The 14,678-nt window shown below is 37.2% G+C and overlaps 1 protein-coding gene across 1 annotated transcript in view; it reads left to right on the forward strand.

Moving 5' to 3' along the window:
- The window catches only part of LOC308522009 (sodium channel protein type 1 subunit alpha), a 130,384-nt gene that overhangs the window by 27,568 nt on the left and 88,138 nt on the right, over positions 1–14,678 (forward strand). The window lies entirely within an intron of this gene.

Genomic DNA, 14,678 nt, shown 5'->3' on the forward strand with positions numbered 1-14,678 from the left:
AAGACTTTTTCTTTTTTCTTCCCTCTTAACATGGTTGGTCTGTTTTTTTTCCAAATATCTCTTTAGGTGGCCATTGCATCTAGAATGCTCATACTGGTAAAAAATAACGCGTTGGATTTTGCAGCCAATACTAATAGTGTTCATTTACTTCCTGTGATATTTTCTATCTAGAGACTCGTTTATTAGGGCAGTTTCCCTTTAAGGCCTGGTCCAGAGGGTTTCTCCATGTATGGGAGGGGAGGGGAGTGGAGGCACACTTGGAGGCCTAATTAATTATACAGTATCCAAGAGGGCACTGGGGATTTCAGACAGGATTCTGCTTTATTAACCAGAGATAGCAGGGTGAAGGGATGGACTAGAGACCCAGAAATAAACTCTCTGGCCACCAACCCAGGAAAACTCTGGATCTCCCAGAGGAGTCCCGTAAGAAACATTCTAGCTCCTTGTGTAGAGGGCCCTGTCAGGGAACCCAGCGATTCAGAGAGGGAAACATAAGAGCATCTTCTCTGGGGGTGGAGGGGAGAGCCTGGGGCTTGTTTGGGGTTATCCCTAGCGCATTACAGACCAGGCAGTCCTCACCAGCTTAAACTGGTCTGTGCTTGACACAGAAAAGCAGCCTTCCACCATTTAGCCTGGGGGCCCACACCCGGTGTTTTCCTCCGGGGCAGTTGGAGAGGCGAATCCCGTCACCTCTTGCAAAAGAAAGGCCTATTCTCTCAGCTACCTTGGGAGGGGAAGAGAGAAGGAAGAGGAGGGTGGGGGGAAGAGTGGGAACTGGCAATTGAAGCTCTCACAATCTTCAATGCAGGGTCCCGGATGCTGTGGCTGTGAAGTAATCACTTCCCTTTGAAATTCTGATTAGTCAATTAAGCTTGTTTCACAGCTCACTTTAGATTATGCTGGGATCGGGTAAAGGTGGGGGAGAGAGTTATTCTGAGAGCAACTCTGGTCAGAAAAAATAAGCCAAATTTCCCCCAAACTGTGCCTTTCCAGCTTTTTCTTTTGGTCGTGTTTCGAAGTTTCCAGCTATTAATTATTTTCTTTAACAAAAGATGTATAACATCTATTTGGTGCCAGCCACTATTTTAAGCAGCACTTTACAGATATTTTCTCATTTAATTCCATGAGGTAAGTGCTATTATTAACGATCGCTTTATAGAGGAGGAAACCAAGGCACAGTGAGGTGAAGTTAACTTGCCTTTGGGCAGACAGTTTGTAAGTGGCAGAGCTCAAACTTGAACCCAGGGGGTCTGGTTGGAGTGTCTGTCTGTGCCCTTGCCGCCCTAGCACCTGAGTGATGGTAGAGCTATGGCTTGGCCCCTGACTAGGACTGAGGTTGGTGCAGTCTGTACATGGCAGCTGTAATTCATCTGCTTTCGGACTCACCAAAATTTCAAAATACTTTCTTTGAATGAGTACAGATTCCCTAAATCTGCATTCATTCATTTTAAAAAACAAACAAACAAAAAAACCCGAATGTGCTCACCTATAGCATAGGTCAGTCCCTATTCTAGGTGCTGGAATATGGTGAATAAAACAAAATTCCTGCCCGCATGGTGTTTTCAGTCTAGTGATGGAGGTAGGAAGTAGACAAATCAACGCGTAATGAAATACCAGTGAATATACTTTCTTTGACAAAAATATAGCAGGGTAAGGCGATGGTGAAGGCAAGATTGGCATGAAGGTGGCAGGACCCCTTTCGTCCTCTTGTTCTAGGACTAAAGGGGTCTGTTTGTCTGTGCGCTTCAAAGCGCAGTAAGACAGGAACAAGAGTTTGCAGCAAATAAAGCAAGGTTTATTTTTAGAAAGTGACCCAAAGACAGGTTAGCTAATGCTCTAAGACCTGGCTCCCCAGTGGCCTCTGGGAATGGGCTAAGTCGTTAATACAGGAGTAAGGGTTGTGGTCCGGGTTGTGTTCTCTACTGATTGGTTGGTGCAGGATGCGGGGTAGTTGATCAGTGCATCTGGTCCTGATGTCAGCCACGGCATTCCTCCCTCTGGTTTTGCCATTTTTCTGGGCGTGGAGCTGAAACACAACTTGAGGCATAGATGTTATCTCCTCTGGTTTGATCAAAACTCTGTCCCTGGGTTAAACAGACCCAGGCTTTGTTCCTAAGATTATTTTATCTGAATCAGAACCTCATTGTCCTGAGGGCTTAAGGAATAGGAATAAGTTAGTGATCCTACAACAGAGAAGGAGATAGGTGAGTCAGGGTGCTGGGTGAGGCCAGTTAAAATCAAAAGGAGAAACGGTTATGCTAAAGAAATGAAGTTTCTACACTGTTACAAAAATGTTATTAAAGAGGAGCAGAAAGTGATTTTTATCTGAATGAGGTGAAAGAAGAGGGTTCAGGGCAGAGAAAAGGGAGAAACACAGAGGTCCCAAAGGGCGCAGTGTCTCAGGGGTATAAGGAATGGGACCTGTTTTCTGATCCTGAGAGCAGAAGAAATGGAAGGAAATGGGCCACAGGGTGACCAGCCTGACCTGTGGAGTGGGTGAGTGTGCTCTAATTGTCCCTGCAGGGCTTTGACAAAAAACAAATCAAGGAGCAATTTAATGGTGACAAGTTACTAGGTTAAAACACACACACACACACACACACACAGTCATTTTCACACACAAAACAAGTTTTAGCAATTTTTTTAAAGTTCTTTGAAAAATGCTATGGTTCCTAGAATACAGTGAAATTGAGAGGTGTTTAAAAGACACTATTAATGAAAAAATCTGTTTTAATTGAAATTATAGGTTAGGTTGCTGTAAATTATCTGTTAAAAATAGTGCCATGACCAGTTTGGCTCAGTGGATAGAGTGTCGGCCTGCAGACTGAAGGGTCCCAGGTTCAATTCCGGTCAAGGGTATGGGTATGTACCTTGGTTGCGGGCACATCCTCAGTACGGGGTGTGCAGGAGGTAGCTGATCGATGTTTCTCTCTCTCATCGATGTTTCTAACTTTCTATCCCTCTCCCTTCCTCTCTGTAAAAAATCAATAAAATATATTTTTTAAAAAATAGCCCGTGACCCATTCAGTCTTGTTTGCACTTAAGGCCTTACCCTGAGATGACTGAATTGAGAAGGTGCAGCCACAGCAGACACTGAAGATGGAATCCATCGGTACATTCCCTGGAGTGGTCAGGGCATTGCAGGGGCTCAAATCATTTTCTAAAAATTAATTAATATTAATGTGATGTCAAAGTAACATGATGACATATAAATATAAGCTTTGTTTTTTCCCTAAATTGAACCTTTTGTTTATATATTTCTGTCTCTTCAAAATTTACCCTCTAACGGTTTATGCTTTTATAGTTTCTGGCTCTTTGCTCCCACTCCTTCTCAGTTCCCTACCAACCTTACAGTTCCTCTCTGGCAAATGGGAGTTTCTATCTAACTTGGTTCTTGTTTTATTCCTCTAAGTGGAAAAGAACTTCTTGCCCTCTCATATGGCCTCTTCCTCCTTTGGCGCTCCATATACAACCTTGGCCTTAATTTTGATGCAATATGTATAATCTTTGGCTTTAATTTTTTCTTTTGTCACTTGTGTTTTTGATATGAAATTGGGCAACAAATGGGCTGCCTGTCACTACTGGAGCCAATTAAGCAGAGATAGAGTTGAATCATGTATGAGCATTAATTCCAATAATGCCTGCAGTATAGGAGAGCAGCAGGTCATCCACGAAAATCTACTCTACCTTTCCCCATAAGCCAGCTGCTTATATTGGGTAGAAGGACAAAGATTACAAGGGAAAGTAGGAATTATAGGACCAGATTTTTTTGGCAAAAAGGTTGTTAATCGCCCTAACCAGTTTGGCTCAGTGGATAGAGCGTCAGCCTGCCGATTGAAGGGTCCCAGGTTTGATTCCAGTCAAGGGCATGTACCTTGGTTGTGGGCACATCCCCAGTGGGAGGTGTGCAGAAGGCAGCTGATCGATGTTTCTCTCTCATCGATGTTTCTAACTCTCTATCCCTCTCCCTTCCTCTCGGTAAAAAAAAATCAATAAAATATATTTTTTTTAAAAAAGGTTGTTAATCTTTCCATGATGATAGGCAGTTCTCAGAAAAGGAGAATGGATTGCATTCCGAGGTTAACTCCCATGTCTTGGGGAGTACACTCTCAGCCAGGTGTTAGAATGGGCTTTCTTTAATCAGAGCAGAACAGTCATGGTTAATTTAGCATGATTAATATTTCTTATAACTATAACTAATCCCCAGTGCTCTATTTCTGCCCCTAACAGTTATATACATGAAATAGTTGCCAAATGCAAAGTCATGAAACTTTATATTTTTTTCTATAAGTTTTATAGTTTTAGCTCTTACATTTAAGTCTATGCTCCATTTTGAGCCAATTTTTGTATATAATGTGAGGTAGGGGTCTAACTTCATTCTTTTACATGTTGCTATCCAGCTGTTGCAGCACTGTTTGTTTAAAAAACTATTCTTTCCCCCTTGAATTGTCTTGTTTATCTTGTTGGCTGTGCCATAGATACGTGCATCTATGTTTTAGCAAATTATTATTATTATTATTATTTTAAAATAGATTTTATTGATTTTTTGCAGAGAGGAAGGGAGAGAGATAGAGAGTTAGAAACATCGATGAGAGAGAAACATCAATTAGCCGCCTCCTGCACATCCCTTACTGGGGATGTGCCCGCAACCAAGGTACATGCCCTTAACCGGAATCGAACCCGGGACCCTTCAGTCCGCAGGCCGACGCTCTATCTACTGAGCCAAACCGATTTCGGCGCAAATTATTATTAACAATACTTTTATACACTAGGTGCTAGGGACAACTTTTTTATTTAAGAAAAGAGCAGTGATATTCTTCTTTCTTGAGAATTCACATAACTTTAAAGAGAAAGTTGGCCCATATGACCTTAACTGTTAAACACTTTTTTGACCTAACTTCATGTCAAAACTTTCTAATTTAAAATATATTCATTTTTATTCTACTGGAAATTTAAGAAGATAATGATGTACAGTTCAGTAAGGACCCAATATTTTAGGAGAAAGATTACTAGTTATTTCTAAGAAACATCTCTAATGTATTGCACATGCTTTACCAAACTTACACAAACTTTATCCGTGCCTTTTATGATATTTGTTGCTAGTCTGCTTTTTTCCCTTAACCCTCAATTGAAGATATTTTTTTCCATTGATTTCTAGAGAGAGTGAAAGGGAGGAAGGAGGGGGAGAAAGAGAAACATAGGCGTGAGAGAGACACATCAATTGGCTGCCTCCCACACACACCCCTACCAGGGCTGGGGAACCTGCAACCAAGGTATGTGCCCTTGACCTGGAATTGAACCTGCAGCCCTTTGGTCCCAGGGCTGATGGACTCTAACCACTGAGATAAATGGGCCAGGATGCTAGTCTGCTTTTGTTCCATAAATACCATTAAAGGGAAATCATTGAACTAGAGATAGAAGAATTCCATTCATATTGGATTGGTTGTTGCTGTAGCTTGCTGAGGCTGCCATGACAAAATACCACAGAATGGATAGCTTAAGCGACAGATATTTATTTCTCACAGTTCTGGAGGCTGGAAGTCCAAGATCAAGATGTGGGCAGGTTCATTTTCTTTTTCTTTAGAATTTAGTAGAATATTAGAAAAGTCTTTATATACTCATGGAGAATCTACTATTTCCAATGAATAGTTTTTGTAAAAATTGTCTTCAGATTGAGAACAATAAAGAAAAACAACCAACCTGTAAATACTATCACAATATGTACATAAAAATTTTAAGTATATAGAATAGAACTTATCAAATTGGCAAATGAAGTTATAAAATTACCATCATTAGCAAATGTAATGACAACAAGAGTAAATTAACAATGTACGCTACTGAGCCAGAGTTGGCAGAATGGGGCAATGAGGGTAATTACTAGTATGTATTGCATTTGGAGATGTGAAATTATTTGTGTTGAGTGTGTAGTGGGAGGAATCTGTGTGAAGGGTAATAAATGGTTAATGACAAGTCTTAGATTATAATATGACTTATTTTAAGCTATTATTAATAATTTAAAAATTAAAGAGAAATATTGAATAAAAATTTAAAAAAGAAACCAGATTTCAGGGTTTCTAATAATATATTCAGCGAGAAGGGAAAACTACGAGAGTTCTGTTACATAAAATATTTCAATCTAAGAAATTCAGGGAATTTGAAAATCCTGAAAAGAGTTACTTTGAAACTTGACAAATGCTACCAGGCAGTACTTTTGATATTACCCTGGAATGTGATATGCCATTTTAAAAGGCCAGTGGTATTTTGGGCTATGTATGTTAGTGCGTTGGGACAAAACCAAAGAGGCAACAGGCTGGTTTTAAGTCTAGAACACCATAATTTATGTGCTACCTGGGCCTGGGCCGTGGCGTTTCAGGTTTCGGGTGATTTGAGAAGTCTGGAAGATTGCACACCATTTTTTAAAAAGGCATTTAGAGGATTAGAGATCAACCTGTATGAATGAAGAAAGAGTGCTTTTTGTAGAAATTCCAAAATGGAAGTTTGAATATAGTCAAGAAGTAAAATAGAAGCAAGCAAAGAAAAAGAAAATAAGAGGGTGATCTTCTCCATAAAACTCTCTATGGAATACCAAAGGATAGAATCTCAACTGCCTCCTCCTGGGGCCAAACTTTATTTTACTGCTTTTCTTTACTTTTTTTTTTTTCATTCCTAGGCATTTTTGTTTTACCCTCTTGTTTATGCATTTCACTTCTAACCCTCCCTCCACTCATTGAGTTATGTAAAAATAATCCACAGTTGTGTTCTCTGCATATTCATAGTCTTTGATTCATATAGAATATAATTCAAGAAAGAGAAAAATTATTGGCATGATTTCAACAGCTATTCTCAAAGCATAGTCCACAGACCCTCTTGAATTCCCTTGAAACATTTTAGGGAGTCCATCACATCAAACTATCTTCTTAATAATACAAAAACATTTTTTGCCTTTTTCACTCTATTGACATTTGCACTTATTATGCAAGAACAATGAAAACTCCTGGCCTTAACACTTGTCAAGATAGTGGCACCAAACTGTAGTAGTAGTCATTAATTATATTAGTCACTGCCATATACTCCCAATAAAAATAAGTAAGTAAATACATAAATAACATTAAAATCCAGTTTTACTAAATAAATGTCTTTGATGAAGCACTAAAAAATATTAACTCTATTTCATCTAGACATGCAAGTGCACATATTTTAAATATTCTGTGTGCTGAAATGGAAGTACACATAAAGAATACCTGCCACATGCTAAAGTATGACAATAGTTGCCTAAAAAACCACAAAAATCGCATGCAATGTTTGAGTTGCAAGCAGAACAAACTGCTTTTCTTTTTTTAAATATATTTTTATTGATAATTTTAGAGAGGGAGAGGAAGAGAGAGATAGAAAATCAATAATGAAAGAGAGTCCTTGATCAGCTGCCTCCTGCAAGCCCCTCACTGGGGATCGAGCCACAACCCAGGTATATGCCCTGACCAGGAATCGAACCGTGACCTCCTGGTTCATAGGTTGATGCTCAACCACTGAGCCACGCCGGCTGGCCATAGCTGCTTTTCTATGGGAAATCATTTTTACTTGAAAGAATGACTGACAGACAAATAATGGTTATTCATACTTGGTTATTCAACGGATGATTTTTAAAAAATGAATGAAGTGAGCCTATCAATAAAAAAAATAACTGATAATATTTGTTACCAATGACAACATTTGAACTTTCAAAAGAAAAATTAGAATTTTGGAAAACTTGTATTTGTCACCATGAGCTCAACAACTTCTCAAAATTTACAGGATTTTCAGATGTGATTAGTGCTGATGTTAGCAGAAGGATAATGAAGTATTTCAATATTTCAAAGATCTGCATGACTTAGTCAACAGATACTTTACAAATGAGAAATGGATAATGATATAAAATCATGCATGGATAATGGATCCATTCAAAGTGCAAGATAAGCAAATAGATTTTAACGTAGCAGAAACAAGAAGTTTATTGATATGGTTTGAGATTCCACCTGTCTAGTTTTGCTAGGCTATCAAAGAAGACTATTCACACTTATGTGAAAAGGCTATTAAAACTTTCTAGCTAGATATCTATATGTGACCAGATTTTCTTCATCAAGTGTAAATTATAACATTGAATAAAAAACAGATTTAAGAATCTAGACATTAAGGCATATATTAAAAAGATTTGAAAAGTTATGAAATAATGCCACTCAGATATTATTAGGGCTATGATTATTTTTCATCTAATATATTATTTTATTAGCATGTTACTGGTTTGTTATTATTTATAAATAAATTAATACATTTTTATGATTTCTCTATTTTAAATTTCTAATAAAGTAAATATCAATAATCTTACCCCAAAATATGTGACTTGTGTTTAACAGGTAGTCAATATATATTTGTTGCTTCTGATTAATCACAGGAAGACGAGGAGGATGATAGGATATTTTTACATGTACATGAAACAACTTTATTGTTTCAACCCTTTTTTTAAAAAATGTCAAATTGATTAGCACAAAGACACAGGCTAAATTAAAAAAGATATCCTGCCCTAGCCAGTTTGGCTTGGTGGATAGAGCATCGGCCTGTGGACCTAAATGTCCTGGGTTTGATTCTGGTCAAGGGCATTACCTCCGTTGCAGTCTCCTCCCTTGCCAGGATCCTGGTCAAGGCGCGTACTGGAGGCAACCAATCGATGTGTTTCTCTCACATGGATATTTATCTCTGTTTTCCCTCTCTCTTCCACTCTCTCTGAAAATCAATGGAGAAATATCCTCAGGTGAGGGTTAAAAAAACTTCTATTACTAGAAGGCGACAATAATGTGTATTAAGGAAAATCAATGCAAACATCAGGCATCATCTTTATGCTATTTTATTACCATTTCTCTGTTAGAGTGTCTAAGCAGATCAGTGCAATTGGGCATAAATTGGAAAGAAACAAATGAACAATGCAGATAATTATACAGTATTCATAAAGGGAGACAGTATAACTGCCTTCAGGTATATGCAGGTGTGTCTCAAGGAGAGCATGCAATTGGATCTTTTATCGCTGAAAAGAAAGGTCACTGGAAATGGGCATAAGCTATAGGAAGGGAAAGCTTCATTTGGTTTATTTCTTTTCTACTTCCAAAAATGATTTGATCTGAATTACAAAGTCAAATACAGTATAAATCAGAATAATAAAGGCCAAAAAGCCAAAAAGAGTGGTGAACTTGTTGCCAAATGCTGAAGTATAATGTGTTTTTTGTTGGATCTTGAGTTTAGCTTTGTGCTTATAACACTAAATGGATCGTGGCAGATTACATAGATAGACTCCCTTGTCTACACAGAAAAGTTATTAATTAAAGGGGAGCACACTGCAAATCTCTGATGGTCCTACTTCCTCCAGCATCTAACTTAGCATAGTTGTGGTTTAATCGTTTCTTTGGTGCTTGATTGACTGGCTGATTGGTATTTAGTGATCATTTTTTATTTTCTTGTTGAACTTTATTCTACTATATGTATGCCTAGCAACTGCATGCCAATGCTAACTGAATAGAAATTTTTGGCATTTTTATCATATCCAACTTATTTTCTGGCCTTACTTTGAAACATCTAAAACACTAGACATTTTTATACCAAGATTCTTTGAATTTTGAATGTTATTCCTTATTTCTGCCAAAAGATTATATAACATACAAAACTGTGACTTTATGTGGAAAATAAATTTGGCTCAATATTATGGGCACAACTTAGTGACGACTACACTAAAACTTGTTCTTTCTGGCAGATGTTATACAAGATCTAAAATGATCATTTAAAAGAACACTTTCAATCACTCATTAAATGGTTCAGAGCTTCCATTTGCAGGTCATCCATTCTGACAGACCTATCAGTATACCAGTCTCAAAATCAGTCTCCAAATGTAATCCTTCTCCTCCTCCTCCTCCTCCTCCTCCTCCTCCTCCTCCTCCTCCTCCTCCTCCTTCTCCTTCTCCTTCTCCTCCTCCTCCTCCTTCTCCTCCTCCTTCTCCTTCTCCTTCTCCTCCTTCTTCTCCTCCTCCTTATCCATCCTTTAAAACATAAAGCTCTGACAGCCCAACTAGAAATTTGTCCAAATGTTTGCAATTATATTAAAGACCATTTTTGAAAAAGATTTATCCTGGAAGGATTCTTTTAGTCTACTTTTATGAAAAAGTACATGGCTCAATTTCTCAGTGAGAAAGCTTGTTGGGACAATAAATGTTTCAAATAAAATATCAGCTCTGCTGCCTGAATTCCTGTTTTTTGTGGGAGTTTTTTAAGCATTGAGTTGTGAACCAGTAGACCCAAATTAAAATATCAAACTTCCTACAAACTATCTTTCATCTGTGATACTTTCCACTCTTGAAACTCCATTTTTATTTTCCTCTTTGAGGTAGGCAGTTAACATTTAAGAATTTTTATAAGCAAAGCCATTTTACATTTTTAAAGTTTTGGTCAGGGAGCACTGACCAAATTTCAAGGAATAAAAACACATTCAAGCTAGTATAAGTACAACGGGCTATTTATTGTAAGGATACAATTGGAAAGCATTTTGACCAAAACATAGCTAAGCCATAAAGAGCCTGAACTGGAACTGAGAAATCAGGAACCAAATCAAAATAGCCCTTTTTTTTTTTTTTCTCAGTGGTTTCATGCTTGCTTCTTGTTCCTGCTTATCTCTCTTTTGCTGTTTTGGCTGGTGTCCTCTGCTTGCTCATGGCCAGATATCACTTCCCCACACTCAACTTTAGATCACTCAGTTCATGTTCCAACAACATTCTGACTCATTCAGTCTTACTCCAATTTAAACATTCTCTGGAAAGAGAATCCTATTGTCACAGTTAAGCTTATGGATTGGTTCCCCCCTGCTCTGTGTCCTCATTTAGTCTACCAGACTCTGGTTCTGGGAATGGGATGGAAATATGAGGTGGTACAAACACGGTTGTCTAGTTTCATCTTTCAGCATGATTTACACATGGGGCACAATTTCCAAAAATGTGTGAAGGCTGGGAAACACCTAAAGTTATTATAACAACCATTTATGGTTTATAAATGGTGTCATTGAAGCTGAGGGAGGTCAAGAGATTATTTTAATGTCACAATTTTTTTAAGAATTAGCACCGAAATGTGAACCAAGATATTCTCATTCTAAATCCATTGCTTTACCACTGAACTTTCATGGTTAAGAAAAATAAATCTCTGGCCTGGTCAGTGTGGCTCAGTGGTTGAGTATCAACCTATGACCCAGGAGGTCACAGTTCCATTCCTGGTCAGGGCACATGCCTGCTCTAGGTCAAAAATGATTCCTTCCAACATTTTAATTAATTGAATCATGAATTTATCGTTAATCAACAAAATAATACTTGTATTAATTAATTCCTTACATATCAAAGACTTGTTTTTGATATTCGTTAAAGATGTTCACCCAGTCCATTATTCTATACTAGTGTCTTGCAATATTTTCCTATTGATAAAGTACAAGCCCTATATCCTAATCACCTGAACAGTTGTTTTGAGAACAGATTCTGGACCCAATATCAGAGCTCTAAAACAAAACCTTAGGGTGGGACCTTAGACTATGTATTTTCAAAGAGCTCTCTAGATGATTTTTATATCCTCAAAGTTCAGTGTTTATTAGAAAAACAATAAGCATTATGCCATATAATTTTAGTTCACAAATATAAAAATATTCCCTTAATTAAATTTTTATGTTACAGTCTTGGATTTCAAAGAAAGGAGAATTTTTATCTGAATGAAGCTCTGAAAATTGTCATTGTGGCCATATGTTTTAGTTCTTTTAGTTTAATGATAATATGTGTGTTAGAATGAGATGGGAGACTAGGATAGTGATGTTGCTGTCTCATGACCTGTGTACTGAGCAGATGACCTAGGATAAGCCATTGATTATGAATTCATTCATTCATTCATTCATTCATTCAAAAAAACATTTACCGAACACAGTGCGGCACACATTTTGGTTCCCTAATGTGTCAAAATAGAATGATGGTAGGTATATTTCTGGGGGATTTGGAGGAGAATATAGGACACAAGAGACTGAGTTGATTTCGTTCTTATTGAATAGTTGCACAATTTGCCTTTTCCTTAATGCTGAAGTTGTCTTTTCTCCCTTTCTCTTTGGCGGAAAAACGAACAATGGAGCAGCAGTAAAAAGGGTCTCAACTTGCTTATGCAGCTGGCAAGATTTATCAGTTTGTGAAAATGTCCAAAAGTGCTGAGTAATGCCTGCAAATGTAACAGGCAATCAGCCCCTTCTCTGCAGCTCAGTTAACGTCTCTACCAGCGCTATTCAATCCCTGAGTTTGTATAGCCCCGTTTCTAAGCCCTGTTTCTAAAATGAACCTCAAACTAAATTAAGCCCACGATAAGTTTAGCACTCATTTCTTTATTCAAATCGGCAGCATCGAAGTCTCTCCTGCAAGGCCCCTCTGCTTTGGTGAATAGATTAAAATATTTAATAGTTCTATGTCTCTAATTTCAAAAACTTTCTAAACAATTTCCTAAGGTAAATGCCTTTCCTTATAGCCAGTAATGTTAGATTAGTTATGTGAGTTTAAAAAAAAGAAAGGAAAAGAACATGTCTTTTTTTCCCCTCAGCTGAAAACAAGCAGTGCTACTCCAGAAATGGTTTTATTTGTAGCCTCGCTGCAGCCTCGCTCTGCTGCATTGGTACGTAGCTTCAGAACTCTGCATTGTATAACTTGCCCCTTCAGTTAGGCAGCTGTTTTGTTCTCTTTCCCATTAAAATCATTGTTCAGGAGGGGATAAAAAACAAAAATATAATGCAGGTTAGCTCATTATGTCCTGATATCTGTTTCATGCAGCCTGTGGTGCAATAAAGTACTAGTAGCTGAAATAGAATGTAAATGTAGTTTGAGTTAATTTTGGTAAATTGTGCTATTTTAAGCACAAATCTTAGGAACATGAAATTTTAAACTTGGATTATTTGATTAGGAACGGCAAATAGAAGTATGAATGAACCAATAGATAATAAACAATATTAGGTTTTGGAATATTAAATATTAGGTTCTGAAATTATAGAATATGTTTGGAGAATTTTGCTTAAAAGATGAATTTTAATGAACAATTGTCCAATTAACCAAAATATTTGGTACATATTACTCTTCTGGGTGGTAGGGGAGGTAAAACAATTTTTGTAGCTATGTTCAGTGTACAATATAGTTACATTTTATAAGAAAATACCTGTCTCTGCACAGTGAGTGGTAGAGACAATACAATTGGGCCTTGAATAATATGAGGTTAGGTGTACTAACCCTCCCATGCAGTCAGAAATCCATGTATAGCTTTTGACTCCCCCAAAACTTAACTACTAATAACTTTCTGTTAACAGGAAGCCTTACAATAAACAGTTGATTAACACAGGTTTTATATGTTATATGTATTATATACTGTATTATATAGAAAAAATCATGTATAAGTGGTCCTGTGCAGTTCAAACCTATGTAAGCTGTCAACTGTGTGACAAGGGAAGACTTTATGGCCTGACTGTGTATAAGGAGAGCTAAGTGTTGCCAATTCCTACTTTTCCTTATGCTTTTGCTAGGAATTTATTGCATCACCTCTAAGACTGAAGGGGAAATATAATTGCCTTATCTCTCAAAAATACATATAGGTTTATGATGCACACAGATGTTTAAGAGTATTTTTCTTTTTGTTTTATGGCTGTTTAGGTTTAGCAGTTTAATCCATAGTCATCTGAAATTACCTTCTCTTTCTTTCCTTGTGAAATATGCATGTATCAGACCTATGGCGTCAAGAGTGAAGTGATAAAATCAACAGAGGAGAAAAGTCATTGATGTAGAAAGATGCACTACCCAAACCTTTGAGAATAATCTCACATTGATAAATTTTATAATAAAATAAACCTAACCAATTAGCACGTGAGCAAACAGATATAACCCATGCCAAGAACTGGATTTTCAAAATTGTCTATGTGAGATTTCTGTTAAAAATGGAAGCCAACGTCATTATTATAAATATTATTATTTACACCTATTGAGGCCACATGAAATTAGTTAACTTATTTGCCCTGTGATTTTGTTTTTCCTTTCCTCCAGATATACCTTCAAAAAATGAGGTATTAGAGACCTCATAATTCAATTTGCTTGAACTGACAAAGGAAAAATTATAAGCACAGCACACACAAATTTATATTTCAGTAAACTATGTCACCACATAATGATTTTCTAATGGCTAAGGCTCTCAGTCTAAATGTAGGACACATATATTTCAGTACCTCATACTGTCAAAGCATCATTTTACTTAAGTGCAAGTTATGTCTTACTGGGTTGAGTGGTTTCCGGAGTTCAGGAAACAATCCGATGGTATAGGTGAAGGCATAATCTGAAAATAGCAATGCACATAAAACTGGACCCAATGAATTATTTTTCCAAATAAAACTTACCATATGGCAAAGACAAATAGAATTTAAGACAGGATAATATCTATTAGAACTAAATTTGCATAAGAAAGTTCTGTGTGGAGCAAGAGTACAAGCCTATGGGCTACAACACCATATATATATAGTTAAGCACATTATGGGAACTGATTTGAGTGAGCTTATGTATTTTTTAAAATATATTTTAATTATTGATTTATGAGAGGAAGGGAGAGGGAAAGAGCGATAGAAA

Source organism: Myotis nattereri, assembly GCF_964212035.1.
Source record: "Myotis nattereri genome assembly, chromosome: 7".
NCBI lineage: Eukaryota > Metazoa > Chordata > Mammalia > Chiroptera > Vespertilionidae > Myotis > Myotis nattereri.